The sequence below is a fragment of the Gadus chalcogrammus genome, chromosome 1 (genome assembly GCF_026213295.1).
Source record: "Gadus chalcogrammus isolate NIFS_2021 chromosome 1, NIFS_Gcha_1.0, whole genome shotgun sequence".
Taxonomy (NCBI): domain Eukaryota; kingdom Metazoa; phylum Chordata; class Actinopteri; order Gadiformes; family Gadidae; genus Gadus; species Gadus chalcogrammus.
In genome coordinates this window covers 19,679,568-19,685,523 of record NC_079412.1, presented here as the reverse complement: position 1 = coordinate 19,685,523, position 5,956 = coordinate 19,679,568, and positions in this window count along the sequence as shown.

Below are 5,956 nucleotides of genomic sequence, written 5' to 3'. Positions count from 1 at the left end.
CCGTTTTGAAAATGTGCAGCTTCTGACATCACAGGTGGGCGTGTCCACCTAGATGTATGACGGCGCACATCTAGGTGGACACGCCCACCTGTGATGTCAGAAGCTGCACATTTTCAAACGGCTTGTAACGGCTAATCACACCTGGTGGCATTATGTATGGAAGCATATATGTAGCAAAATTCAAATGGCAATGCAATTTGGAATTACATTATGCATTTGACAATTCATTATGCAATTTTATAATGTAATTTGTAAATACGTTATTCAAAGTGTATTTTAACATGCAAAGGGACAATGCAATCCTCAATTCAATTTGCAAAAGTTATAACAATACAAATAGAATAACATTTTGTCAAATTCTTTGAGTTCCTTTACACAAATTGAAAAGCTATAGCGTCCCCGTGATTGCAATCCACTTCGCCACGCTCCGTGTGTTGCGATATTCAAATGACATTTCAATCCGCAAAACGGAATCCAAAACGGAATCCAAAGAGGGAATCCAAAGAGGAATCCAAAAAGTCAATATGCAAAGTGCCAAACGTATCAGCCAATCAGCGTCTGGGCGGGAACTACGTCACTTTCCATGGACACTCCCCGTACTCAACGGCAGCCATCTTAGCTATGTAGCGGAAGAGGCGGAGCCAGGCTGAGCCAAACTCGGCGCATTTTCCACATAGCCTGCATTAATAGAGTCATTTTGTAGTTTTTATATTTTTTATAGCTGCTAGGCGTAAAGAGTTCACCGTTCAAAGCGGGATGTTTATTGCGGGGGAGGAGCCACGGCGGCAGTCGTGATCGTAATTTCCGGTTAGTGCACCACGGAGTACTCGATTTGGAACAGCACTCACATCTGAAAAAATAACGTAGTAGATAGTGCGGATAGTATACTTCCTTTAAGTATACTCATGGAAGTACGGGTATGGTCTCACGAAAATACGTGACACTGTCACGTTATTTAATCTATTGAAACGTGATCAGGGACACGTAGGCCTATTTTCTAAATTGTGTATTTCAATTGGAAGTAGGCTATTTGTCGTGTCACTAAGCATGACTTCCAAACTAAGGTTCTGTCCGGGAGCGTTCTCCCTAATGTCCCTTATGGAGCTCCGTACAGATATAATTGTCTTGGAACACTCCCATTCAGAATGCATTGGTTTACATTTCGTTCTGTGTAACACGCAAAAAGTCAGACTATCGTGCTCTGGAACACGCTTCAATAGATTAACGTTTGTGCGCAGGAGCACGCAATCGCGTGATACCGGGTTGCAACCACGCACACACACACACATACACACACACACACACAAGCTCTTGCTGTCAGACTCAGAATCTTGAGCCCATTTATTAGGGAACAGGTGTTATCGGGATTCCATCACTGCATTCCCAGAATCCTGCATTGTGAAAGTCTTCCCTTTTTTTTAAAATGTACAATGGCATTTTATTCTACATACAAAACAACCATAGTATTTTTCAGGAGTCCACGACCACCCTGCCCGTTTTGACACACAAAAGTAATTTGACACTTCTGGGATGAGCCAATGATTCATCTGTTTGGAAGGTTTTGTTGGAGACAAACAAAGAATCTTCAGGCAACAGATGTGACAGCTGTGACTCTCTCTCTCCTTCGTCTGCTGGGTCCTCTGTGTTTGCCTACCTGCTACAGGTAGCCAGTGGGCGGGGCTGAGAGGCTTGTCAGCTGATGAGGTGCACCTGTGCAGGTCTGCCACGCAGGCTTTAGCCAGTCTCTCTCTCTTTCCACAGAGGCAGGTGGGCTTGGGTTCTGTTTAGGGTGGTTCCTTAAGGTTTTGGACCTTTGGATTGGTTCCATGTTTTGTGTTATGTTAACACTATTCAACATCCCCACAGCACACTTTCCACTGCCCATATACATAGGCTAATCGAAAGAATTGTGTGTTTGGTCAGTAGTTCAGTTGGTTGGTCACATATGTTGGTTTGCTGTTCAGGTTTGGTTTGTTGCATTTTGTTTGGGTATTTCCAACATGGTAAAGATGGTTTGTTGTTCCCAGTATTTGTTTTGTCCGTCTGGGTAAGTTTCCTCCGTTCTGGCTCGGTCGGTCCTTGTGATTTTGGTACTGGTTTTCTGTCCAAACCATATGATCGCATATTTTCTAATCTTCCATACGCTACACTAATCCCTTTACAGATTTCATGATACTTACTTTATTCTAATAAACTTTACTTGCCTTATCATGTGTGGATCCCGATCTTTGCTCTGACCCGAGCCTCGTCTTAATGCAGCCAAGGAGATGGATATCAACACAATGGGAGAGTATCATCAATAATTATTCGATGATTGTGTTGTACAATAAAACACAGTAAAGATTCAATATGAATGGCAAAATAAAGAATAAGAATAAAATATGTGTTGGGCAAATTATAGAGAAACTGAGATTATAGATTTCATGTCAAAAGGTGAAGGGCTGAACATTTTTAAGAAATATATTAAAGAAATATAGGCCTACTCAAAGCCCAAATCATTGATATCATAACCTATCCAATATTAAAGAAATTTGAATTTGAATGGTAACAATTCCGTCTGGTGTTAAATCCTCGTTCTCGTTTTGAACGTCTCACTCATGGCCGATCACAGTGTGTTCTTTCTGATTAGCTCTTATTGAGATCACCTGTCACGAACCCCTTTATTAAAGGTGGACACAATGGGTTTGGTTTACTTTGCATCGGCCTGTGTCAATCGAGGTTGAGTTTAGGGAGTGTTGAAAGTTTTCGCAGATCACTATTGTCACTTTATACAAACTGGAAGCATGCGTTGTTGCGTGTTTGTTTTTGTGGGCATTTGACTGAGCAGCCCAGACCAATATTGCTACCAGCATGGCACTTCGAAACAGACCACCGCAGTGAGTAAAAGTAATTTTCCTTTATTAAATGTTGAAGTTTTTGGGCTGTCTCCTCGGACACAAGCCATCAGTAACCCTGCTCTTTGCACCTTGACATGCATGTTGACGCTGTTTGTTAACCTAGCTTTGCTGATTGGTATCTTGTGATGTGTGTGTGTTTTTCTTAACAGGTGTTAGATGACTGACTGACAACAAGATCTATGGGGGGGCCCCCTTTGGGCCCCCCCATACCAACTTAGTCTTCAACTGACAAGATCTATGGGGGGGCCCCCTTTGGGCCCCCCCATACCAACTTAGTCTTCAAAGGAATCTAGTGCCATGGGACTCCAGTGTCTTCAAAACATCCTCGGAATACATGTGTATGAATGGTCCACCGAAGGGTTGATCTGGAGCCACCACGTCCAACGCAGTATCTCTGCGTGGGCCGTAGTGGCTCCAGAGCCATCTTTCGGTCATTGGTCAAGGATTTGTTTACAGGTTAGCCCTTCAATGTAGCCGGCTACGGTTTCTGAAGAAGCTGGCTTACGTAGCTTGGAGGTTACAACATATTGGTGCAAATGCTCATGGTAATTGCACTCAGTATAGTACCTGTACTGTAGCTTAGTTTTAAACGTCCATTTCCGTGCTGTCCTCTGTCAAATTGTGGCTTACTTTAAATCCACAAGGCCCTCTGGTAAACCATGTTGGAACACCCCTGGACAAGGTGATTAGTCACTTGGTGTGTGCTAAAGTTTTGTTCCATTTTTCACTAGTTGGTTAAGGTTTGGTAGAATTGTTTGGATGCTAGCGACGTGATGGCGTATGTACAAGAGTCCCTACCGTGGCCAGGCCACAGTTGCGACGGTCACGGCCAGAGGCCTAGTGTGAGTGGCAACCTGATTGCATTTGTATACTGTTTACCATTGGATGTTTATGCAATTTGGCTTAATTCATCCGCAGTAAAGCTGCATTTGACTATTCCAGGGTCGTTTTGTACAGGCTTTCAATTTACCATGTTGACTAGTTTGTGGGAAGTTATTATTTTTTTTATTCTTGCTTACAATCCAACGGTTGTGACCACTTATGCAACTGGGCTGTGAACCTTGCAATTCTAGTTGCATATTTATACACGCAAGCTTGTCCATTTCTATCGCCATCACTAACACTAGCTTCAGCATTTCCTTGTAGGCCATTAGCTGACTTGTGTATTGGAGGGATGATTTGGGTATTTTAAGATGCTTGAAAACCTAAAATAAAGCAAAATGCGTGTCTGGTGTGCAAGAGCCAATTTGTTGGCTTGCAGTAGTCGAGGAGTTGCCGTAGGTCGTAAGCCATCTGGAGGTTGGGGCAATGGAGGCTTGTGGTAGATCTGCCATCCAAGAAAGGTTAATTCTTCTGAAGCATGATTAATAGTTTAGTAAATTGAATCTATTCATATAGAACTATAAAATCCAAGACTGCAGCCAGTAACTTGGATCGCAATATGTGGAAAGTATTAGTCTTCATTTGTAACAGAATAATTAACATGACTAACTGGGTTTCTTCCATTTTCTAACTAGGGGGAGTTGACTGGTGAGTCTGCTGGATTAATCAGTAGCGGTACTTTGCCCAACAGATTTGATGGCATGACTACAGGGTGACAAAGACAATTATTCTCTGCCTATCAAAAGAGACTTCTAAAACATATCTGCTAGAACAGTTCCTATACTTTTTGTATAATTTGGTCATGCTGCAAATTTACTTTTTGTAGTTGCTCCATATTTAGTTATTTGACAGCCTCACCTGCTAGAAAAGTCTATTCAAATCGGCTAAATATAATGAACTAAATTAATAGCCATGAAATGTTGTCACTCATACTAATGGCAAATACCCTCTTTCAGTTGGTGGTTCAACACTGATGTCTCTCTAGGCTTGAGGGAGAGCTCACAAGTAATTACATGAATGTCCTGGAGGAATTGGGAATACACTTTTATTTAGTCTACCTGACCAGGGACATCTTTGAACTATAGGTCACCTAACCCAAACTTTTCACTCTTGTTAGGTTGTCCTTTTCTCTTGTTTTAACCCGAAAGGGCTGAAATATCAACATTTCAGGTATTCTGTTTGGATAATGTGCAAAACTTGTAGCTTCTCTAATAAAATAAATTAACAAATATTTTTCTTAATGTGGTTAAACTATTTAAAGATTTGTATGCAAAATATTTCTGCTCAATGAAACTGACATTTTTAATTTGATAAAACACAACTATGGGTTAATGGTATTTGCTTTGGCCATCTTTTGATATTTTTAGAATCTAGCTCCATTGCCGTTAGAAATGGTGTCTCCCAGTACTGCAAAGTGCTTCCACAAGTTTAAAAAATGGGCAGAAAAGGAACTGCCAACTAAATCTATTTAACATGGGTAGAAAGTTTCCATGGAAGCTCTTGGCTGCTGGTTCCCAACACAGCTCCACTGTTAGCCTGTGACCTTGCGTTTAACTTTTTTCGACTTTTGGTGACTTTCACAAAAGAGAAATGAACAATGTAATACAAGACCCCCTTTGATAAAAGAGGTTCTCAAATGTTGATCCTCAGTCACCTATTGAATCACTTCCTTTAGGGCTTCGGCCTCCTAATTGATCATTATAGTATAATTGAATGCCCTCTTTCATATATATGATACCTCCACCACTGGGACGTGGCAACAATTCTCCAAATCCATATGGGGGGGATGCTTGTGGACAGTAGGGGTGTATACTCGACATAAATAGGAAGCAAACTCATCTCACAAATGGGTAATGACATCTCTCAAATATTTATTTAATAAATTGTTTCAATTTATAATAATCCAAAATCCAATGGCAAAACCAGGCCCCCAGGATAGGCGCATACTTCCGCAATCCACCAGTGCTCAGAGGCCAAGCCTGGTATTGCAGCTGTTTAAGCTGGCTGTGGACGCGCGGGGGTCCGTAATTTCATGTGGCCCAGAAGTAGATATCGCCGTCCACTCCAATACAAGTGGGGAACAGGATTGTGTCTCCGCAAAAAATGTCGATATCAATCAAAGGCTCATAATTTTATGAGCCTTTTTCTTTTCAAAACGCCTCAAGCGTTTTATTAGC